This window comes from Callithrix jacchus, chromosome 2, assembly GCF_049354715.1.
Source record: "Callithrix jacchus isolate 240 chromosome 2, calJac240_pri, whole genome shotgun sequence".
NCBI lineage: Eukaryota > Metazoa > Chordata > Mammalia > Primates > Cebidae > Callithrix > Callithrix jacchus.
Window position 1 is genome coordinate 23,844,179 of NC_133503.1, and position 26,234 is coordinate 23,870,412.

Consider the following 26,234-nt stretch of genomic DNA (forward strand, 5'->3'; position numbering starts at 1 on the left):
AAATGAAGACTGTAATTGTCATGAATATTTTATTCTTTTGTTAAAAACATATTTGTGCATGTATACACCTGTACTAAGAAAATATCCTCATTTTATTTCCTTTCTGCTTTATCATGTGACATAAGATTTACTGACTTCACATTAGCATTTAAGTACTGTTAATTTTTTTTTATTATACTTTAAGTTCTGGGATACATGTGCAAAATGTGCAGGTTAGTTACATAAGTATACACGTGCCATGGTGGTTTGCTGCACCTACCAACCCATCATCTACATTAGGTATTTCTCCTAATGCTATCCGTCCTCTAGCCCCCAATAACTGACAGACCCCCGTGTGTGATGTTCTCCTCCCTGTGCCCATATGTTCTCATTGTTCAACTCCCACTATGGAGTAAGAACATGTGGTGTTTGGTTTTCTGTTCCTATGTTAGTTTGCTGAGAATGATGTTTTCCAGTTTCACCCATCTTTCTGCAGAAGACATGAACTCGTTCTTTTTTGTGGCTGCAGAGTATTCCATGGTGTATATGTGCTACATTTTCTTTATCCACTCTATCATTGATGGGCATTTGAGTTGGTTCCAAGTCTTTGCTATTGTGAATAGTGCTGCAATATACATACATGTGCATGTGTCTTTAGAGTAGAATGATTTATAATCCTTTGGGCATATATCCAGTAACAGAATTGCTGGGTCAAATGATATTTCTAGTTCTAGATCCTTGAGGAATTGCCACACTGTCTTCCATAATGGTTGAACTGATTTACACTTCCGTCAACAGTGTAAAAGCATTCCTGTTTCTCCACATCCTCTCCAGCATCTGTTGTTTCCTGACTTGTTAATGATCGCCATCCTAACTGGCATGAGATGGTATCTCATTGTGGTTTTGATTTGTATTTCTCTAATGACCAGTGATAATGAGCTTTTTTTCATATGTTTGTTGACTGCATAAATGTCTCCTTTTGAGAAATGTCTGTTCATATCCTTCACCCACTTTTTGATGTGGTTGTTTGTCTTTTTCTTGTACATTTATTTAAGTTTCATGTAGATTTTGGATATTAGTCCTTTGTCAGATGGATAGATTGCAAAAATTTTCTCACATTCTGTAGGTTTCCTGTTCACTGTGATGATAGTTTCTTTTGCTGTGCAGAAGCTCTTTAGTTTAATTAGATCCCATTTGTCTATTTTGGCTTTTTTCGCAATTGCTTTTGGTGTTTTAGTCATGATATCTTTGCCCATGCCTATGTTCTGAATGGTATTACCTAGGTATTCTTCTGGGTTTCTATGGTTTTAGGTCTTACATTTAAGTCTTTAATCCATCTTGAGTTAATTTGTGTATAAAGTGACCAGTTTCAGTTTTGGGTATAACTGACTAGTTTCAGTTTTCTGCATATGGCATACGTCTGTTTTGGTACCAGTAGTATGCTGTTTTGGTTACTGTAGCCTTGTAATATAGCTTGAAGTCAGATAGCGTGATGACTCCAGCTTTGTTCTTTTTGCTTAGGATTGTCTGGACTATATGGGCTCTGTTTTGGTCCCACATAAAATTTTAAGTAGGTTTTTCTAATTCTGCGAAGAAAGTAAATGGTAGTTTGATGGGAATAGCATTCAATCTATAAATTACTGTGTACAGTATTGCCATTTTCAGGATATTGATTCTTCCTCTTCATGAGCATGGAATTTTTCCATTTGATTGTGTCCTCTCTTATTTTTTTGAGCAGTGATTTGTAGTTCTCCTTGAAGAGATCCTTCACATCCCTTGTAAATTGTAATCATAGGTATTTTATTCTCTTTGTAGCCATTGTAAAAGTTTGCTCATGATTTGGCTCTCTGTTTGTCTATTATTGGTGTATAGGAATGCTTGCGATCTTTGCACATTGATTTTTTATTCTGAGACTTTGCTGAAGTTGTTTAGCAGCTTAAGGAGTTTTGGGGCATATAGTGCACTTCTGGTTGTACCAAGAATAGCTGTATTGTGTTAGGCATAATTATGACCTTATTATTGTCTTTACTTGAAGGTTATGTATGATCTCAGGAGATGTGTATGGGTTCAACTTGACAAAGGGTGGACTTGTCATGGTTAATATTGAGCGACAACTTGATTGAATTGAAGGATACCAAGTACTGATCCTGGGTGTGTCTGTGAGGGTGTTGCCAAACATTAACATTTGCGTCAATGGCTGAGAAAGGCAGACCCATCCTTGGTCTGGTTGGGCAAGAATATAAGCAGGCAGAAAAATGTGAAAAGGCAGACTGGCCTAGCTCCCCAGCCTACATCTTTCTCCTGTGCTAGATGCTTCTTGCCCTTGAACATATGTCTCCAAGTTCCTCAGTTTTGGAACTCAGATTGGCCTATTGTAGGACCTTGTGATTGTGTGAGTTAATATATTATATATATCTATATAGAGATATATATAAGGATATATAATATATACACATATATATAGTGTAATATACATATACAAGGATGCTCTCTCTCACCACTCCTATTCAACAAAGCATTGGAAGTTCTGACTAGGGTCATCAGGCAAGACTAAGATATAAAGGGCATTTGAATAGGATGAGAGGATGTCAAATTGTCCCTGTTTACAGATGACATGGTTGTATATTTAGAAGACCCCATCATCTTAGCCCAAAACCTCCTTAAGCTGATAAGCAACTTCAGCAAAGTCTCAAGATACAAAACCACTGTGCAAAAATTACAAGCATTGCTATACACCAAAAATAGACAGAGACAAATCACGAGTGAAGTCCCATTTACAATTGCCACAAGGAGAATAAAATACCTAGAAATATAACTAACAAGGAATGTGAAAGACCTCTTCAAGGAAAACTATGAACCATTGCTTAATGAAACTAAAGGAGGACACAAACAGATGGAAAAACATTCTATGTTCATGGTTAGGAAGAATCAGTATTGTGAAAATGGCCATACTGCCCAAAGGAATTTATACATTCAATGCTATCCACATCAAACTACCAATGACTTTTTTACACAGAACTGGAAAAAAACCACCTTAAACTTCATATGGAACCAAAAAAGAGCCCGCATAGCTAAAATAATCCTAAGCAAAAAAAGCAAGCTGGAGTCATCATGGTACCTGACTTCAAACTATATTACAAAGCTACAGTAATCAAAACAGCACACTACTGGTACCAAAACAGATGTATAGACCAATGAAACAGAACAGAGGCCTCAAAAAGAATGCCATACAACTACAAGCATCTGATCTTTGACAAACCTGACAAAAACAAGCAATGGAGTAAGCATTCCTTATTTAATAAATGGTGTTGAGAAAACTGGCTAGCCATATGCAGAAAGCTGAAACTGGATCCCATCCTTAAACCTTATACAAAAATTAACTCTAGATGGACTAAAGATTTAAACATGAGGCCTAACACCATAAAAACTCTAGAAGAAAACCTAGGCAACATCATTCAGGACATAGGCATGGGCAAGGACTTCATGACTAAAACAACAAAAGCAATGGCAACAAAAGCCAAAATAGACAAATGGGATCTAATTAAACTTAAGAGCTTCTGCACAGCAAAAGAAAGTATCAATGGAGTGAACCTGCAGCCAACAGAATGAGAAAAATTTTTTGCAATCTATCCATCTGACAAAGGGCTAGTATCCAGAATCTACAAGAACTTAAACAAATGTACAAGAAAAAAACAAACAACCCCATCAAAAAGTGGGCAAAAGATGTGAACAGACACTCTTCAAAAGAAGACATCTATGTAGCCAACAAAAATATGGAAAAAAGCTCATCATCACTGGTCATTAGAGAAAAGCAAATAAAAACCAGATTGAGATACCAACCCCGCACCAGTTAGAATGGCGATCATTATTAGTGTGAAGCTAATTGGCCCTGGAATTTTCTTTGTTAGGAGACCTGTTATTACTAATTCAATCTCATTTCTCAATACTGGATTATTCAGATTTTCTGTTTCTTCATTGTTTAATCTTAGGAGGTTATATGTGTTCAGGAATTTATCTATTTCCTCTAGTTTTTCCAACTTGTTGATGTTTAGTCGTTCATAGTAATCTCTAATGATCCTTTGTATTTCTGAGGTATCAACTGTAATGTCTCTTTTTATTTCTGATTTTATTTATTTTCTCTCTTTAAAATAAACATTTTGCTAATAGTCCATTTCACTTACCTTTTAAAAAACCAACCTGTGTTTTATTGCTCTTTACCAATTTTTAGTCTCTCTTGACAATTTTATGCTGATATATATCATTTATTTTCATCTACTACTTTTGGGTTTTGTTTGTTCTTGGCTTGCTAGTTTCTTGAGGTGAAACATTAGATTGTTTATTGAAATCCTCCTGTTTTTCGATGCAGGCATTTATTGCTATAAAATTCTGTGTTAGTATTGCTTTTGTGTATACCATAAGTTTTGATATCTGTTTCTATTTTCATTTGTTTCCATTTTTAAAAATTTTTCTTAATTTCTCCATTGATCTATTGGTTGTTTAGAAGTCTGTTGTTTGATTTTCATGTATTTGTAGTTTCCAAAATTCCTCTTGTTAATTGCTTTCTACTTTTATTCCACTGTGGTAAGAAAAAGATACTTGACATGATTTTGATTTTTAAAAATTTGTTGAGACCTGTTTTGTGGTCTAACATATGGTCTGTCCTGGAGAATACTCCATGTTCTAAAGGGAAAAATGTGTATCTGCAGCTGTTAGATGAACTGTTTTGTAAATATTTTTAGGTTCATTTTGTTATAGAGCAGTTTAATTCATGTTTTTTTGTTGTCTTTCCATCTAGGTGATCTGTTCTTTGCTAGGAGGGCAATGTTGAAATCTCCCATCTATTATTATGCTGGAGTCTATCTTTCCCTTTAGCTCTAATAATATCTGTTTTATATATATGTGTGTGCTCTAGTGTTTTGGTGCATATATATTTAAAATTATTTTAACCTTTTGATGAATGAATCTCTTTATTGTTGAGTTTTTTTAGGTAGCATATAGCTGAGTCTTATTTTTCCCCCAAGCATTGTGTCAGTTCATATCTTTTACTTAAGAGAATTTAAACCATTTACATTTTGTTATAGATTTAAAGTTGTTATAGATTTGCATCAACTTACTCCCATCATTTTGTTGTTTTCTGGTTGTTTGATATATCCTTTACTTCTTTCTTCCTTTATTATTCTTTATCCTTATAATTAGGTATTTTTCTGCAGTGATAAGGTTTGATTTCTTTCTCTTATTTGTGTATCTGATCTATTAATGAATTTTATCTCATATGTTTTTGTGATGGTAGTCATCATTCTATTGCTTCAGATATAAGATTTCCTTAAGCATTTTTTGTAGAACCAGTCAAGTGGTGGTCAGTTCCCTCAGTTTTTACTTATCTGGAATAAACTTTATTTATCCTTCATTTCTAAAGGATAGCTTTCCTGAGTATATAAGTGTTGGCTAAGTGTTTGTTTGTTTTTTGCTTTTTCTTTCATCACTTTGAACATATCATCCAATTCTTTCCTGGCCTATAAAGTTTCTACTGAGAAATTTGCTTAGTCTGATAGGGCTTTTTTTGTGTGTGACATGACACTTTTCTCTTGCTGTTTTCAGAATTCTTTTACTGTCTTTGACTTTTGACTATTTGACTATAATGTGCCTCAGAGAAAACCTTTCTGTGTTGAATTTACTTGGAGGTCTTTGAGTTTCCTGGATCCAGATGTCTGGATACTCTAAAGGTCTGGGAAGTTTTCCACTATAATAATATTAAATTTTTTTTAAAAAAGGTCTTTTCTCATCTGTTTACTTTCTGAAATTTCCACAATGTGAAATGTGTTTGCTTAATGTTGTCCCATAAGTCTCACAGGCTTTCTTCATTTATTAAAATATTTTTTTTCTTTCTTGCCAAACTGGGTTATTTTAAAACACCTGCTTTCAAGTCAGAAATTCTTTTTCCTACATGGTCTACTCTATTATTGAAGCTCTTGATTTTACTTTTTATTCATTAAATTATTTGAAGACTTCCATTTGGTTTTTTAAATAATATCCCTTTGCTGAATATGTCATACAGATTATGAACTATTTTCCTAATTTGGTTGTATTGTTTATTTTTATTGTATTATGTCCTGCTGAGTCTCCTTAAGATCCACAATTTCTTTTCTGACATTTAGTCTGTTATGAGAGAATTATTCTGTTCCTTTGAAAGTGCCATTTTTTCCCCTTCTTTTGTTTCTACACTGATATTTGCGCACTTAATGGACCAACTGCTTCTAATTTTATGAAGTAGCATTCACAGAAAAAGACGTTTTCCTGTGTATGTGTCCATAGTATGTTTGGTAGGATGTTATGGCTTTGTTCTGGGTAGGTGCAGTAGTATATACTCTTTATGTGATTTTTTTTATGGCTGTATTCAATGTTTGTGGTGTCTATATATGTTCAGTGGCCTCTGCTACAGGTGTTTATGGAGGGTATGACGTGGCTTTGTTGGGGTCATAAATCACCAGGCTTGCCAATCTTTGGACTTTCATGGTAGCTGCACAGATATATGGTGTTTGTTCCACAGAATAGTATCACCAGTGATGGAAAGCCCTGGGTGGGCTAGTCCTCAGGCCCACATAGGTACACAGTTGATCTGCTGCAAGAACAGTCAGGACTGCTGGTAGACAGGCCTCAAGCTGTCAGCTGTCAGCTCCCTGGAGTGTACTCATTGGCTCACTTTGTCTTGGAGATTGCCTCACTGTTGTGCTTTGCTACCTGTTCCCCAGGGTGTCAGATGCTACATTGGCTTGAGTGCCAGTTTAATAGCTTCACTGTTGGGTCCAGCTAGGTCATGCCTGTAGCCCAATGTGTGGGTATGGTGGGATGACAGTGAGGCCCCAGGGATATGGAGATGCAGGGCTATTGAGCTTCTGGGTAGGATGCACTATGGCAATGGTTCCATCTTCAAAATGGTGCCATGCTTCAGCTGCCTGGGTCCCTGGCATTTGGGTAAGAACCCAGCATGAATTCTCTCTCTTGAATAATACAGTTGTGGGTTACAGGCAGTTCCCTACAATGGGCTTAGGGCCTGTGAAGACTGGTGGGACTCTCTTGCAGCTAGGATTGCTGGGATCTATGGTGGGGATGTGGACTGCTGGGTATCTCCTTTTCCCCTCTCCTGCACTGGGAGTCCTTCTTGACTCTAAGCAGATCTTGGTCAGTAATATAATTTGGATTTTTGTCCCCACCCAAATCTCATGTTGAATTGTAATCCTCAATGCTGAAAGTGGGCCTGGGGAGAGGTATTTAGATCATGGAGGAGGATCCCTCATGGCTTGGTGCTGTCTTTGCAATAGTGAGTGAGATTTCATGAGATCTGGTTATTTAAAAGTAAATAGCACCTTGCCCCCTACACTCTCTCTTCTTCCTTACTTCTTCTTTCACCATGCAATGTTCCTGCTCCCAGTTTGCCTTCTGCCATGATTGTAAGTCCTGATGTCTCCTTAGAAACAGATGTCGCTATGCCTTCTGTATGGCCTGGAGAATTATGAGATAATTAAACTTGTTTTTCTTACAAATTACCCAGCCTCAGGTATTACTTTATAGCAATGCAAGAATGGACTAATACAGTTAGGTACTTGCTTCTCTTCCTATGCTACCATCTGAGGTTTCTCTGCCTCTGAGGGTCTTCATCAGTTTCTTTCTGAATTCTGTTATTCTCCCATAGACATTCTATTTTATGTCCACTTGTCTACTTGTTTTTGGTCCTTCTTTGTGGAAGAGGAGAATATTGAACATGTCTACTCAGCCATCATGATGATGCCTCCTTCACCTATAGGTTTAAAGGGTAGTTTTGAATAATACAAAATTACTCATTAAATTTTTTCCAGCATATGGAATATATATTATCCCATTTATATTGATTCTACGGTTAGGATATGATATGTTTAAGTGTTTGTCTGTTTGTTTACTTATTTATTTATTTTAAGACTGAGTCTCACTCTGTCACCCAGGCTGGAGTGTAGTGATGCAATCTTGGCTCACTGCAACCTTTGCCTCCCAGGTTCAAGCAATTTTTCTGCCTGACCCTCCCAAGTAGCTGAGATTACAGGTATGTACCACCACACACAGCCAATTTTTTATACTTTTTAGTAGAGAAAGGGTTTCATCATGTTGGCCAAGCTGGTCTCAAACTCCTGACCTCAAGTGATCCACCCACCTCAGCCTTCCAAACTGCTGAAATTACAGATATGAGCCACCACACCCAGCCTAATATTTTTGTCTTTTATTATACTTGAATTTTATTGTGCTTTTTGGATTTATAGGTTAATCTTTTATAAATTTTGGAAGTTTGCAGCCATTAATTCTTCAGATTTTTTTCTGTTCCTTTCTTTCTCTCTTCTCTTTTTCTGGACTTTTCAATATGCACAAGTTGGTACTCTTGATATTGTCCCACAGGCTTCTGAGGCACTGTTAATTTTCTTCACTTTTAACATGTTTTTCAGGTTGTATTGTCTCTACTTATTTATTCTTGTTTGCTGTTTCTTTTTCTCTTTCAGTTTAAACTCTTTATTGAACCCCTCTAATATATTTATTTTAGTTATTATACTTGCATCTCCAGAATTTCCATTTTTTAAAATATTTTCTATTTCTTTACTAATATTCTCTATTTGGTTATTTATTGTTGTCATATTTTTCTTTAATTCTTTAAACATGGTTTCCTTTACTCCTTCCAATATAGTTATTATAATAGCTATATTGAAGTCTTTGTCTGCTAACGTAAAAATCTGGATGCCCTCACAGATAATTTTTATTGATAGTTTTTTTCTGTGTGTTGGCCATATTTTCACATTTTGTTCTACTTTTCATGTTCCTGTCAATAAATGAATATTTTAGATAATACTCTGAAATCTGATATTTTCATTCCCAGGGGATGTTTTTGTTATTGTTTTAGTTTGTTTAGTGACTTGACTGCACAATTTGTCAAACATTTCTCCCTTGTGTCTTGTAAACACTGATGTCTTTATTCAGGTTTTTTTTCCTTCTGTCTTTTTTTTTTTTTTTAACTTCAAGACTGTCTTTTTGTTTGTTTGCTTGTTTTACTCCTGTGTCAGCATAGCTTAATGATGAGCCAAAAGTTGGTCAAAAGTTGTGCTTAAACACCTTGAAAGTTTTATTTTTTGCTTATGGCTCTGTGTGAAAATTGCAGAATGCCTTCAAAGTTCAGGCAGGTAGCAAATATTTTCTGGGTTTTACTTTCTGCTAGTGCAGCAAGATCACTCATTCCACTCAAGATGAATAGATAGCTAGGAGTCCTCCCTCATCTCTGCTGAATGGACACAGCATTTCAGACTACAAAACAAAACAATAACAGTAATAATAACCCCTGGGATATTAGCAAGACCCATTGTGTCTGCCTTGTTTCTTTGATTTTTCTACTCCATTTCTGGCTAATCTGTTGCTTGGCTCAGTCAGTGTTGCAGCCTCCGGCAGCTCTGATATTTGCCCTCCCAAATTGGCACTGAGATTGCTATTATTTTTTTAGAATGCCTTTGGGCATGTGGCTTTTTTCCACTCTGCTCCAACTCAAGCCAGTTCTCTCTGGTGGCAGAGCTGTTTGTTCTCACATTGTGCCAAATCACAATAGAACTTCCATGCCATGGAGCTAGAAAGGAGAATGGGAACCACATAAAAAGTTGCAGACTCTCATGTATCTATAGGTATTTAGCAGTTTTTCTTGAATGAATATTTCCAAGTTTATTGAATGCCTTTGGTCAATTTCCAGAGTCCTAGAATGGTTGGTTTCAACTATTTTATTCAGGTTTATAATTGCTTTTTGGGTAAGAAAATTTGCCAAATCTCTTCTCTGATATTTTGTGAAACACTATTTATAAATGTAATCAAGTTCCATAGCTCAATCTCAACACTATCACAAAATACTGTCCAGTACCCTGCAGCAACCCATAAACCAATTTTGGTCTCTTCCTTGCTCCCTCTAAAATGTCATACAAAACATATAATTTTAATAATATCATGATTAAAATACATAGAACGTAACTAAAAATATTTCATTCTTTGATCAGTCATAAGGAGAGACAGGAGAGAGGAGTCCAGGATTTATTTTATTATTAGTGTTCATGTTCCTAACATGTTTACATTTCTAATTAGTGCTCATAGTTCTAATGTGAGGAATTTAGAGCCTGGAAGGAATCAAACAACATAGAATTGCACAGAAACGTCATTTATGGGACTGGGTGCGGTGGCTCACACCTGCAATCCCAACATTTTGGGAGACCAAGGCAACCAGATCATGAGGTCAAGAGATTGAAATCATCCTGGCTAACATAGCGAAACCCATCTCTGCTAAAAATACAAAAATTAGCTGGGTGTAGTGGTGCACTCCTGTAGTCCCAGCTACTTGGGAGGCAGAAGCAAGAGAATCACTTGAAGCAGGGAGGCAGAGGTTGCAGTGAGCCAAGATTGCACCACTGCACTCCAGCCAGGTGACAGAGCGAGACTCCATCTCAAAATAATGAAAAAACAAAACAAAACAAAAAAGTCAATTTGACTCCTTCATTTTACAGATAAACAAACTTGAGTCCCAGGGAGATTAGCTAGATGAGCTAAGTTTAGAGTGCTACTTTGTGAAGACTCACTTATGTGTACACAGCAGCTACCTTTTTTTTTTTTTTTTCTAAAGCAGTGGCAGAAAGAGCGGAAGGATTTGAAAAGCTGTGTGAGCAGACTGAAGTTGGTTGTTTGGCAGGATAAAAGTACTGTTAGTAATGTATTTTACTTTCTAAGGAAAAGAATATGAAAAGAATAAGAAAAGAATATGCTTTCTTTTACTTTCTAAGGAAAAGAATTGTGACAGCAAAGGACTGTTTCTACAGAAAAAAGAAAAATCAATTTCTACAGATGTTAGCTCTGCATTCTCTAGCATGTGGTTAGAAATACAAAATTGAAATATAATGATCAGGGGTTCATATTAGAAGTCAATTCAGGATCTATGCTGTAGAAAGGGTGTGACAAACTCACATTGCATTGCTTCTACACTCCCAGCTTAGAAGTCAGAAATGTGTTTGGGTCACTGATTTTAATTCTCAGAGCATACCATAATCCCCTAACATCTCTCACAAGTTTCTGGGCTGAAGAAATGTATCTGCTCCCAGAAATGGGCTAGGCATAAACAAACAGACCTCTTTAAAGAGGTGTCAATTTCCTGTGGTTTGACTAAAGTCTCTTATCTTCCCTCATCCCTGGTGGTGGTGACTTGTACTTCATACCTGCTCATTATATTTAAATACTCTATTTGTTTAGATTTTGTTGCAGTTGGATCTTGTTTTGCACTTTCTATGCCAAATACTTAGCATTAGGGTACATGTATGCAACCTCTGTGATCTTGGATGCTTCTGTGCATCAGACACTAGAAAAATAGATTTTCAGCCAAAATAATAGTAGTTTTTAAAGAGAATAGAGAGAGGACTCGGGGAGTGGTATTTCTAGGATCCCGAATGTCAAGATTTAAAATCATCTAATGTTAGAACTATTTTCAGAGAGCAATGAATGTTGTTTACTTGTTAGAATACTGACTACAAGCCATGGAGCCAGAAAAGACGATTCTGAGGAGGAAGAGGGAGAGGAGCAGAATAGAGAGAAGGGAGGATAGAAAGACAAGAAGAAAAGAAAGATAAGAAATGGAACTTGGAGAAGGAGGTCTTATGAATGGGAAAGGAAGAAATTTGAAGGAAAGAAAACAACAATGAAAGTAGAGCAAAGAGAAAACCAAGAATAATGGCAAAAAAAAAAAAAAAATCCTGGACACCCATCTTTTGCTTAAAAGGGATCTGTTGTTAATCTCTTTGGGTTTGTGTAATCACACCTGTTGAATGAATAGGTTGGATTAGGTAGCTGCTTAGATTCCAGCTGGTTTGATATTCTGTGAAAATAATATCATCCCTTTATAGACTACACTGCACAATGTTTCTACCTGTGTAATCTTGGGTCAACCATTCTCCTCCTCACTCATTCTCAATAATCATGCAGGCCTTCCTACTCTATCTCCAACTTGTGGAATTCACTCCTCACCCTCTGACATCCACCATGACATCCTCTTTTTCTAAAGTGTTCTTTCTAGGTCCTCATGAGGCACATATCATCAGTTAGATTGCTGCTGAAATACTGCCTCTTTGGAGAGTCCTTCTCTGACCTTCCGATCTAATAGGAGACTGCACCAGCACTCTTATCTTCTCTCTATCCTTCCATTCAGTTCTACTTATTTTCTGTGTAGTATAATATAGTATCGTATAAGTGTGTGTGTTTACATGTTTATCACACCCTTCTTTAATGTGTCTTTAGTGTATGGGTTTATATGTTTGTCATCTGTATCTTCATAAAGTCAGGATTTGGCCTTCTCCTTTCACATGTCCTTGGTGCTAAGGACACGTGAAAGGAGAAGGCCAAATCCTGACTTTATGAAGATACAGATGATAAATATGATGTGCAGTACCTACTGCATCGTAGACACTTAGTAAATATTTAGAGAAAGAACCTCACATCCAGCTGTGGAGGTAGACCAGGGAGGTTTTAATACTCCCATTTAATAGATTGGGAAACCATAGTATAAAATAGGGCATCTGCTTAAAACATCCTGTGATTTGGTGGTTATTTTTGTCCAGTTCCCCTGTCACTGTGTCTACTTGCATTGCATTTTTACTAGACTTAAACACTGTGCTTCCTCCTCCCCACATACTTTATAACATCCTGCTCTGATTAATAAATTGCAATCAATTGCAGTGCCTAATTATCTCCTTAGGAGGTCGGCAAAGAAGGTAATAGATGGAGCACACTTACTACTCAGCATGGGAGGGTAACTATGGCTGGGTAACCCAGAAAAAAATGATTCAAGGAGAAAAAAAATAAGAGAGCAAATGAAAGTTCTTCTAAGTAAAAGTAGCTAAAATGTGTTTGCTACTTCCAAATATAAAGTTTAATAAAAGTTAGATTGATAGCTGAAGTGCTTAAAGCCTGTTTCTCCAAGTGTGTTCAGTAGCTCATCTGATTCAAAGATACCCAAGGTGCTTGATAAGAATGCAAGTGCCCAGGAGAACTCCAGCTTGATGGAATCAGTCTCTGAAGGTGTAGTCCAGAATTTTTCAGTTTTATGCTGCTTTTAAAAAAGTAATATGCTTTAAAGTAGGCATGCATTCCTTTATTTATCAACAGACACTTTCTGAGTATGTACTATGTGAGATTCGCTATGCTGAGGACTTGGATACAGAGATGAATAAGATGTGAGCTTTGTTGTGTAAAGAACCTCTATCTTTCCAAATAATTGATTTCAGAGAGAGAAGATGGGACAGTATAGGGGGGAAATCCCATCCTGCAGCCTGGGCTCTGCGTGAGAAGGCTAGGGTCAGACAGTTTGAAGAGTTGTCATGTGGAATCGACAGAAGCCACCTTCGATGTGAACCAACAGACAGAACTAAGGTCAATGGGTGCCTGTCTCAGGAAAGTCAATTTGGGCTCCGTGTGGAGAAAAATTTTCCTGAGATCAGAGCTGCCCAGTCAGTGGCCCCATCACTGACATGATCCAAGTGGGTACTGAAAGAACCATCTCCTCAAGATTCTGAAAAGAGAGTCCCACAATGAGTGGGAGGTGGCGCTTCTTTGATTCCGGCTTCCTGGTGTCTCAGATTCACTTAGTCACCATAAATACTGTAGTAAATGATATTCCAAAATCAGCATTTTGATTTATAGACATAAATTTTTTTCCACCTAGACTCTGAAAGGGGCACATGGCAAAAAAAGACAGACTTAGCATTCTTAGAGCCTAGAAAAAACAGACAGGTACTAAGATGGATGGCTAACATTCCTTGCATGCTTACTGTATGCTAGTCTTTATGTAAGGCATCTTTCATGCATCATTTTCTTTTGTTTTCAGAGCAACGCTCCAAGATGAATACCATTATTATTTTCATTTTACAAAGGGACACAATGAGATTTTAACCCAGAGAGTAGAGTACCATCTTGGAATAAGTTGGTTTTGCAAATTTTGAAATGTTAATAAAATCTCGTGTGACTCTGACTCTTTTCCTCGATAGTATCTATTCACCTCTCACGTCAGTTCCTGGGGACCAATTCCTCTATTACTCCTGGATTAAACCAGATCTCCACATAATCTACTCTCGCAGTGCCTTGTAACTCTCCTTAGCTATTAGTTATTACTCTATTGCTATGAACTATTATAAGGGTAGAAAGTAGTTCAGAATTCATTTAACAGAGATTCAATTTATTCTTTAAAATTATAACTCATATGATCATATTATGGCATCATGATTGCTGAAACTTAAATTCCCCCAGAGGATTGTTCAGTCTGGAAGAGAAATATAGGGTTTCATTTTTAGTATAGCCCGTATCTGTCACACACAAGTTTCAAGATTCCTGGCAACAGAGTTAGGGACTCCAGCTTTCTGTATTAAGTCCCCCTAAAGGACTCTCTACTGACTCTTCTTTCTCATTCCCCATGCCCCATACACCATACCACAAGTGGGTCAGCTATGCTGAACTACTCATAGTTCTCTCATAAGCCTGCTGTTTCCATCATTTTGCTGACACTTAACTCCACCTGGAATTTCTGTATCCTGCCTCTCTGCTTGGATCCCCCTTTCAAGGCATCTTTATTATTCTTTTTTTCTGAAGAACTTACCCCCTGCTTCATTAAGCCCATACCATATACCTCACACAGAATTCTATAGTCACACCTGCCCACCTGCCACACTTGATTTCACTTAATCTTCCTTCTACCACATCAGGGATCAGAAAACGTTCTGTAAAGACTCAGTAAACATTTTTGGCTTTGTGAGCGATATAGTTTTTGTCACAATTATGCAACTTTACTGTTTTAACACAAAAGTAGCCATAGACAGTATGTAAACAAATGATCACGGCAGAACTTGATTTAGCAAAATAGATATTGGGTCAAATTTGGCCCATGGTCCACAGTTTTTTTTTTTTTCTTTAACTCTGTTCTAGATTATCAACTCCTTTAAGATATTAAATTTGTTTTATTTATCAATTTCTACCAGATAGAGCCTGATATCCAGCATGAGGTAGGTGTTTAGAAAATGTTTGTTGGCTGAATATATGATTCTAATACTAAGATAAACTATGTCATGAGCTAAGACAATTCCCTTCTATTTAATATTCTAAAACCACTTTTTACATTTTGAGCTTCTACTTCATCATCATCTGGTTACCCTGCATCACTCACGGAGTTTTGACGGGGATCAAAGTGATGCTGCCCTTGGATATGGACTTCCATGAAGCAAAGAACACATGTGAGAGACTTAATCTTCTATCATGTGCTGGTGGACCTATAGCCAGTGAGGTCTTCACAAAAACGGAGTGGACCAGGACCATGCAAATGTGAGGTCTAGTTTGGCAAATGAAACTAACTAACAAAACAAAACAAAACTCCTTTGTATGTGACAAAGATGCAAGGAACAATTAATCAAATGGAGGAGCCAAGGGAATCATTTGCACCCAGCAGCTGCACTTTCTTGCCATTACTTAACCTCTTCTGGTACTGAAGTTGTTTCACTAGCTCAAAGCCACCTTATTTGGGTCTCAGGCTGTGGTGGCAAGCTGATTTGTCCACCCATGTGCCAGTGCTGATTGGGGCTGCCTAATGCTGAGGCTTCTCAGACTATATCCAGTCTTACTGAGGAGTTTTACATGAGCAAGTATTGCCCAGGGGAATTATGCAATTTAGGGGCAGACATATCACTGACCCAGTTGCCTAGAGGACCTCAGTGTGTCCACTGCACTGGGGAGCTAAGGAAAATGTGTAGGTCTTACACATGTAGGGAAAGGAATACAAGACAATTCAGAAAGTGAAGTGAGATGATGGTTCTCTCTAACCTGAACCATTTTACAATCTTATTTAGACTCAGACCAGGGAAAATGACAGAATCTGTCATCTCGTCTTTCTTCCTTTACTCTGAAGAGTCCAAATACTACCTAGTATTATTACTACATTCAATTGCCCATAATATGGGTCAGTTATGCTCCAGTGGGCTATTCTGGAAATCTTTCTCCATTGAGAACACAGCTTTTATCAGGAAATTAATTCTAAGTTTTCCCCAATTGATTTACAAATTTGTGAACAAACTCATAGGCCAGTTTTACCCTGCTTGGCTTCTGTCTAACAGGTTTTTTGTTTTGCTTCCTTGCTCTTTGTGAACACTTTGACTCCAGCCCATCTGTCTGCCTGTGACTCTGTCCAGCCTTAGTTTAACCATTGCTCTCAACACTTGCTGTGCCAAGGAATTACCAGGTGAGCTTTTAAGATGGTTTGATGTTTGTGACCCCACTAACGGAGCTTCTAGTTTTCTTGGTATAGGCAGAACCTCGACATGAGTGTTTTTTTGAAGCCCTCAGAGAAGATTCTAATTTTTTGCTGAAATTGAAAACAGTCATTAGAGCCTAGGCTCCTGGAACAGACAGGCATAGTTGTAACTTCCCCAGTTACGGTGTGAGCATGGAAAAGGGGCACAACTTATCTGTTCCTTACTTATTTCACCTTGTTTAGTGGAGCTACTAATAGTACTATCCTCATAGGGTTATCATTTTGAAGAACAAATAAGATAACATGTAAAAAGCACTTGCACGGTGGTTTATGCCTGTAATCCCAGCACTTTGGGAGGATGAGGTGGGCGGATCACGAGGTCAAGAGATTGAGACCATCCTGGTCAACATGGTGAAACACTGTCTCTACTGAAAATACAAAAATTAGTTTGGCATGGTGGTGAGTGCCTGTAGTCTCAGCTACTTGGGAGGCTGAGGCAGGTGAATTGCTTGAGCCCGGGAGGCAGAAGTTGCAATGAGCTGAGATTGCCCCATTGCACTCCAACCTGAGCAGTGACAGAGCAGTCTAGCTCACGCTAAGCATGCAATAAATATCAACTATTATGGCTACTGCAGTCTCTGTTTTTGTGTTAAGATGATGATGATGATAATGGTTATTACCAGCCTGATATAAATAATTTACTTCATTTGTTTTCTCCTATACACTTTTGTATATTTTCAGGCACAGCAGCAAGCTAGCTTTTCATTCTATACCAGGCTTTGTAAATACACAGAAAAGGGGGTCTAGAACTGTAGTCATGAGACCTAGGTACTAGAACTCAGGTCCACCGTATACTAGTTATATGATCTCGAGCAGGTATCTAGTTTTCTCAGTTGCAAAAAGAAAATCATCACTCCCTCAAGGGGGAAATGTTTATACATTTCATGCATGCTGTTCCACTAGCCCGAGATGTCTTTCTTCTTGATTCTACTTCTAGTATAATCCTTTAAAAACCAGCCATAATTTTACCTTGTTGGTTAAAAACATCTGGATAGCATCAGGCACCCTTATTTTATTTTGTCTTGAATTGTAACTTGTTCTTTCTCCTCTCTCTTACTATGAAGTTATTGAAGTTAAAGAGCACTTTTTTTTTCAATTTGTATCCTGATGACTGATGTTTTCTGAAACAGAATCTAGCATGTTATGTTAGTAAACTATAGCTGCTGGCCAAACAACCTCAAAATTTCAGAGGCAGACAAAATAAGTATTAATTTCTTGATCATGCGCTGCTGGTCACCTGGGGAAGCCCTGCTTCAGGCTGCAGTTCTGAGTTGGCTGGGGCTTCTTTTCTCCATGTGTCTCTCACATGTGTCTTCTCTGAAACAGGTGGTTAGCAGGGGCATGTTTTTCTCATGACTATGTCATAAGTGTAAGAGAACAAGCTCAATTATGCACACCCATTTAAAGCTGTTGCCACATTTTGTCTGATAATAATATACCATTGGGCAAAACAAGTCCCATGGTCAAAGTCATCACTTTTGAGAGGCACTGAAAAGTTACATAGCACAGATTGTGGATACTGGAAGAGATGAAAAATTGTAATCAATAATTCGCTCTAGCACATGTAGTAGGATTGAGGAAAAATGCAAAAAAAAAAAAAAGAGAGAGAGAGAGAGAGACAAATAAGCATTTCTATCTACTAAAACACATCTCTGTGGTAGAAAAACATTTCTCGAAATGTTTATTATGGGTTACTAATTCCAGCAGGCATGGCTAGGTGTTTCAGGGAATGAGTGGGATTCTATAGTACAATAAACATGGAAAATGCAGTTACATTCAAATGGTTTCTGTTTTGTTAACTGAGGCAAGTTTAGAGCTTTTAATTGGTTAAATGTGTGTCATGAATATATGCTAAAAACAATACTGCAGACAGATTTACCAAACTTTCATGAGCATAAAATCCTTTTTTTAGGATTCTGAGCAACTCTCCTCTTGTTAAAACTAGCATTCTGAGATCCATTTCAGGATATATTCTATGAAATGATGAAACAGTTTTGTTGGTTTCTCTCTTAGAAGTGTTACTTCAGGGAGTTGAAAAAGGATTAAGTTAGTCATATGAATTTTAGAATAGTTTTCCCTATTTCTGTAAAAAATGGGATTGAGATTTTGAAAAGAATTACATTGAATGTATGGATTGCTTTGGGTAGTATGCACATTTTAACAATAAGAAGTCTTCTAATCCATAAATATGAGGTGTTTTATCATTTATTTTTGTCTCATTTCTTTCATCAATGATTTGTAGTTCTCAATGAATAAATCACTTCCTTGGTTACGTTTATTCCTATTTTTAATATACTACTGTAAAATGTAAAAGCAATGTCTTCTTAATTTCCTTTTCACATTTTTTGTTAGTATTTAGAAATGCAACTGATTTTTATGTTGATTTTGCTTCCTGAAACTTTTTTGGAATATTTTATTAGTTCTAACATATGTGTGTGTGTGTGTGTGTGTCTAGTCTTTAGAATTTTTTTTACATACAGAATCATATAATCAACAAATAGTTTTAGTCGTTCTTTTCTGATTTAGATGACTTTCTTTCTGTTTCTTGCCTAGTTGCTCTGGCTAGGGCTTCCAGTACTATGTTGAATAGAAGTGATGAGAGTGGGCATCCTTGCCTTTTTTGAATCTTAGAATAAATACTTTCAGTTTTTAGCCTTGAGTAAAATGGATTAAAGATTATAATGTAAAATCTGAAACTTTAAAACTTTTAAAAGAAGACGTGGAGAAAGCTTCATGACATTGCGCATGCCAATGATTTCATGAATGATACAAGAAGCATAAGCAACAAAACGAAATTAGACAAGTGAGGCTATCAAACTAAAAGATTCTACATAGCAAAGGAAGCAATTAACAGAGTAAAAAAGCAACCTACAGAATGGGAGAAAATATTTGAAAAATAAAGAATTAATATCCAAAACACAGAAGTAACTCTCACAACTCAACAGCAAGAAAACGAAACAAAACAAAAACTAATTAGTTTTTAATTAAAAAGCAAGCAAAGGACTTAAATAGACATTTCATCAAAAACAACATACAAATGGCTACAGATACATGAAAAGATGCTCAGTGTCACATTTATCACCCAGGAATTGCTAATCAAAACCACAATGAGATATCCTCTCAAACCTGTTTGAATGGTTATTTTAATAAAAAAAGAAAAGACAGTCTCAGCAAAAGTGTGTAGAAAATAGAGTAATTGTACACTGTTGTAGGAATGTAAATTGTTGCAGCTACTATACAAAAACTGTATGAGGTGCCTCAAAGTAACTAAATAAAGAATTAGCATATGATCCAGCTATCTCACTTCTGGGTATATCCCCAAAAGAATGAAAAAATCAGGACCTCAAAGAGATACATAGGTACTACCATGTTAATTGTAGTATTATTCACAATAGCTAATACATGGAAACAAGCTAAATGTCCACTGACAGATGAATATATACTCTCACTCTCTCTCTCTCTCTCTCTATATATATATATCTATGTATAATATGTGTTATATATTATGATATAATAAATATAATATATTTATAATACATAAATATCACTATATATGTATATATATGTATATATAGTGATATTTGTAGTGACATATATAGATAGTGAATATTTTATTTCACTAAATATATACACACACACACACACACACACACACACAGAAATTTTATTCATCCTTAAATAAGAAGATCCTGCTGTGAGACAACATGGATAAACCTTGAGGATATTATGCTAACGAAAAGTATTCAGTAATAAAAGAACAAGTACTGCATGATGCTACTTTTATGAGGTATCTAAAATAGCCAAACTCAGAATCAGGGAGTAAGGTGGTAGTTGTCAAGAATTGAGGGTGGAGGAAAATGGGTAGTTTCTGTTAAATGGGTATACAATTTCAGTTAAGCAAGATGAGTAAGTTTTAGGGATCAGCTATACAACATTGTGCCTATAGTTAACAATATAGTATTACACATTTAAAAGTTTTTAAAGTGGGTAGATTTTTAAAAATTTAATAAAATACATCAATTCCCCTTTATCTGTGGTTCTACTTTCTGCAGTCTCAGTTAACCAGAGTTCAGTATAAGACATTTTGAGAGAGCGAGAGACCACATTCACATAACTTTCATTATAGTATACTGGTTCTATTTTATTATTATTGTTTTTAATCCCTTACCATGCCTAACTTAAAAATAAAAAATCAAACTTTATTATAGGGGTGTGTGTGTGTGTGTGTGTGTGTGTGTGTGTGTGTGTGTGTGTGTATGGAGAGAAAACATAGTATACATAGGATTTGGTACTATCTGTAGTTTCAGCATCCACTGGGGCTCTTGGAGCATGTGATGGTTAATAGTGTCAACTTGATTGGATTGAAGGCTGCCATATTGATCCTGGGTGAGTCTGTGAGGGTGTTGCCAAAGGGGATTAACATTTGAGTCAGTGGGCTGGGGAAGGCAGACCCACCCTTAATTGGGTAGACATCATCTGATCAGCTGCCAGAGAAAATATGAAGCATTGAGGTGGGTCTAGCTTCCCAGCCCACATCTTTCTCCGTGCTAGATGCTTCCTGCCCTCAAACATCAAACTCCGAGTTCTTCAGTTTTGATACTTGGACTGGCTCTCCTTGTGCCTCGGCTTGCAGAGACACTATTGGTTCTGTTTTTCACCTTGAGCAAAATGGATTAAAGATTGTAATGTAAAAGTCCTCCTAATAAAATCCTATCTATCTATCTATCTGTAATTTATCTATCTATCTATCTATCTGTAATCTATCTATCTATCTATCTATCTATCTATCTATCTATCTATCTCCTATTAGTTCTGTCCCTCCAAAAGAACCCTGAGAACCTAACACAGAGCATGTCCCTCATGAATAAATGGGGAACACTGTAAATAAAAAACAGCTAAAATGCAATTACAGTAAATGTTATTTCTGGCAATGTTAAGACAATTGTTTTAAGATTAAAAACTCAATTCTGGGATAGAGCATGAAAAGATTTGAATAGATAGTCCACCTGATAGAAAGTACATACAGTGAAGCAACTTTTAAAAAGACACAGGTCTTGGGAAAATCAAATGACAAATTTTAGAAATTGAGAATTCTATGAATGCCTTTCATGTTACAAGTCACTATAGTGTCAAATCGGAGCCTAGTTGATAGATCAGGGAGTTAAGACTTTGAATTAAAATTACATGAAATTAAATGTGATGAGATTGGCCTGTCTGGATGTGCTCCATTCTCTGAGGTGTAGTGCCTCAGGATGCAAAGCTAGAGATGATTTTCAGGCTCAGAGGCAGTAGATTAGCAGCTCATGCAGCTCTACAATCAATGTCCATCTTCCCTCTTCGTCCTTTGTCCTCTGCTTTTCAACCTCTTTACTGAACTCTAATCTTGAGAACATGGAGTTAAACTCATTGGGCTCTGTTGACCAATAGCTGATACATTGATTAGATGGATGGAACTGATAGAAGCCAAGCTATTGTTGTGAGTGGAATGAAAAGTATAGATCAGTACAGGGAGGGAGGGAACTAGGACAAAAGACACAAAACCAATCTTGCAGAATAGGAGAGCTCATTCTGTATCCACAGGGACCATGTTTCAGGAAAATGTATTTAGATGTGTTTGCAAACCAAGAAGAAATAACCATCTGAGGTGAAAGATAGAAGTGAGATGCACAAAATATGAAGAGTCACATTAATCTCTTTTTGAAAGTTTCAGAAAGAAATACATATTTAATGTCTTTATCTCCTCACCAATGTTACAAGATTTTAGAGTGAAGCATTGATGCTTCCTTTGAAAAACTAAAATAATAATGATACCTTGGGTTGGGTGTGGCGGTTCACACCTGTAATCCCAGCACTTCTGCAGGCCGAGACGGGCAGATCACTTGAGGTCAGGAGTTCGATACCAGCCTGGCTAATTTGGTCAAACCCCATCTCTACTAAAAATAAAAAATTAGCTGGATATGCTGGCATGCGCCTGTAGTCCCAGCTACTCGAGAGGCTGAGGCAGAAAATCACTTGAACCCAGGAAGCGGAGGTTGCAGTGAGCTGAGATTGCACCATTGCATTCCAGTCTGGGCATTCCAGAGAGACTCCATCTCAAAAAAACATAAAAAGTTACCTTACAGTAGAGGTAATAGACTCACATGCCCGGAGATTCTGGGTAGATAATGATAATAGGTGGAGCTAAGCAGGGATACATTGGGGAGGGAGAGGACAGTGATGAGTGGATCAGAAGGCATGTGCCACATTGACAGCATTGAAAGCTGGGAGCAAGTTCTCATCTTCAGGCAACTTTGTCCCTGCTGGAATGGGGACTTAGGGTTGCCAGATGTTCTGATTTTTAAGAAAGCCTAAAACTACATATTTTACATGTAGATTATACCCTTTGGGCCAAAGCTATGTGAGTATAATCTACATAGCACTGAGGAGTCTGTGAATTCTGTTCCACAAGACTACAATGAGGCAGGATTGGGAATGCTGGAGTCAGCACTGGAGTGGACATGTGGACGTGTGTGACCTGGAGATTACTTAAAAACTGACTTACAACTTCCTTATCAATAAGATGGGGTTTTATAATACCTATGTCATAGATTTAAATGGCATAATATGGTTGAAGCCACTACAGCAGGGACAGTTAGCTGCCTACCAACATTTTGTCCTTTCTTGATATACAGTCATTTTTGAGAAAGGACTGTTCAGCTTTAACTGAATTTCCTAGCTCTCCCTTATAATAAGCTATGGCCATATGAGTGAGTAGTTCTCAATATTGGGCTGAGAACAAAGTGATTTATACATCACTTTTAGACCAATGTTTCCAGAAGTGCCTTCTTCATCCTTTGTCAGTGGAATATATGTGATGATGAGGGTGTCCAAATCACAAGATGGAAGGATCCTGAGTCTCAGAATCCCCACATGTATGGAAGCTATCTGCTAACCAGGAATATCCACCTGCATTGTTAGATAAGTGATAAATTAACGTCTGTTTTGTTTGAGACATTATACACTTTGAGATCAATTTGATGCTCTCTTGTTCCAACCTAGTAACAGAACTCTTGACACATGGAAGGTGCTACGTCAGTCTGAGTTCTCTTCTCTGGAATTACGTTCATAATTATGCACTGTTATCTTTTCTGCTGTATCTATTATGTGTGCAGCACTCTCAGATACTTATTATGTGTGTATCTATTATGTGTGCAGAACTGTGGTGAGGAATACTTTGCTTGCAGTGTGTCATTTATCACCACAGTTCTGCAAGTAAATATTATCACTTTCATTTTATAAATGCACAATTAGCAACTCTGAGAAGTGAAATTAGCAACTCTGAGAGAGAAGGGGAAGAAATAGGGAGAAATAGAGGGAGATGCACCATGTTACCAACCTGTAGTCTGAATTCTCTTTTGGATTGAAGTCCCAATGCTTGCACTACCTGGCACTATAAACTCTTAATGTAAATTTAGAATCTTGTCTGAGCCCTCTCTTTGAAGATGAGGAATCTGAGATTTAAAGCTTAGACGTATTTTGTTAAAGCTTAGAAGTCTTTCAGCTAGTTAATTGTAGAACCAAGATTAGAACCTAGTTCTTTTGAATCCTAATTATATTATTACCTTTATACAATTTTCACCATACAATTAATAATAAATGTAGTTGAGATGAAAGCACAGAGGCTCTTGGGCAGAAAAGTCAGCATAAATAAGTATATGTATATATATATGTCATTTCAAAACAACCAACCTGGCTAAATTTCACAGATAAGTTCAGTCAGGTCCCAATATACGTTTATTTTTGGCAAACTTTAGGAGCTCAGCAGAGTTCGGGAGAAGGAAAGAGAATGCGAAGAGTTTAAATAATGCAGGCAATCTCACCAGTCCCTTAACTCAAACATATGGCCTGAGGCAGCCCAACATGGAAGCCTCTATCTGCCGTTCCTCCGTTGGTAGTAAGTTCTCTTGTGTTTCCCATGGAGTGAGCATCTCACTGTGCTGAGTGTTTAGTGTTTAAAGATACATATTTTTCATACAACATTGCCCCTGAATGCAAGCCAACTCACCACTTCATCTGGTGCTCAACTGAAGAGAGAGCAATCTGTTCCAAAACTGGAGCAAATGTAGTCTGTGTTGGATTCTGAGAGTTAGTATTATGATATCCAATGTAGTCCCTTCTGAGGGGAGTTCAGAGGTGATTTTCATCTATGTGTTGTGTTTGCTTTAGAAGCTGACTTGAGAACCCAGTCCCCTGTTGAGGTATGACATCCCTGATTGACTTCAGCTGTGTAAATTCAATGTACTGTTTGCTTGCTTCTCTGACATTAGCACGGCCAAATACCACATACTTTAATTGCAATTAGTGACTCTGTAACCTTGACTCAAAGTGTGTTATTAGAATACATGCTGGGTGATGAACAATATTTAAAATACCTGTCATACTGAGGAACCAATAATACCAAAGTGGCAGTTTTTTTAAAAAATGAAAATAGTTAAGATTCCTCTAATAATGATGACCAAGGATGAATATTCCTTCAAAGAATGAAGTGTTTAGACTTCAAAGACTGGCCGGGCGTGGTGGCCCACACCTGTAAATCTCAGCACTTTGGGAGGCCAGGGCTAGCGGATCCCCTGAAGTCAGGAGTTCAAGACCAGCTTGGCCAACATAGAGAAACCCTGTCACTACTAAAAGTACAAAATAATCAGCCGGGCATGGTGGTGGGCACCTGTAATCCCAACTAATTGGGAGGCTGACTCAGAAGAATTGCTTGAACCCGGGAGGCAGAGATCATAGTGAGCTGAGATCATGCCACTGCACTCCAGCCTGGGCAACAGAGTTAGACTCTGTCTCAAATACAAACATATATATATATATATATATATATGCACACACATGTATTTGATGTATATATTAAATATCCAAATATATATATATATTTGAATTTTCAAATATTCAAAATTTAACCAGGTTGGTTGTTATAAGTCACTGACTCGGGATAATGAAACAACATATATATGCATACATACTTATTTATGCTGAGTTCTCTGCCCAAGAGCCTGTGTGTTTTCATCTCAATTGCATTTATTATTAATTGTATGGTGAAATTTGTTTAAAGGTAATGTAATTAGGATTCAAGAGAACTAGCTTCTAATCTTGGTTCTACAGTTAACTAGCTGAAATATATGTATGTGTATATATATGGGTATATACATATATGTACATTTACATGTATATATATTTTAAGGACTGGTGAACAAAACGTTAAAGGTCCTGAGTTCAAATGTTAGCTCCACCACTGAGAGCTGGGTCACACTTGGCATATCAATTACACTATCTGGGCTCTGATTTCATTACTAAAAATATGTGTAGGCAGTAACAGTGATCTCAAAAGTTGCTTCCAGATTTTGTATTATTTTCTATTAAATATGTTTCCCTTCCTTGTGTGCACAAGGGCAAAAGAAAATAGCTCTCTAGAATCTGTTTGCACACCTGCCACTTAGTAGATCAGAAGGCAAGAACAAAATTGGAACTATAATTTGGCTCAATCCCAAATTAGAAGTTTGATGCTGTCTTAACATTCTCCTACAGGATTTTTGTTTCTGATTGCAGGTGCAGTTACCCATTAGATTCAGCTTCATTTTCTATACCCAGCATTCAAAGTGTAAGAAACCCCAGTGCGTGTTTCACTTTCCTCCCACTGCTGCGTTGATTCAGTGATTTTGTGATTTGCTGATGGGTCATGGTCCTTCTGGATTTGGGATATCAGGCCAATAATGTTGTAATATTTGGATGCCATCAAAATTCTGTTACCTGGGAAATCCTATCCACTTCTGTCTGGTTCTTCTAAGAATCTGTGACCAAGAAGAGTTGGTATATCTTCAAAGACTGAGAATAAAAACAAAAC

At 37.1% G+C, this 26,234-nt stretch overlaps 1 protein-coding gene across 5 annotated transcripts in view; it reads right to left on the reverse strand.

Annotated features, from left to right (window-relative positions):
- The window catches only part of LOC108589501 (uncharacterized), a 358,276-nt gene that overhangs the window by 83,491 nt on the left and 248,551 nt on the right, over positions 1-26,234 (reverse strand). For all 5 annotated transcript variants that reach the window (XR_013532479.1, XR_013532478.1, XR_013532477.1 and 2 more), the window contains one exon: positions 26,141-26,215. The gene's annotated coding sequence lies outside the window, so the exon portion shown is untranslated. The remainder of the gene's footprint in view (positions 1-26,140; positions 26,216-26,234) is intronic.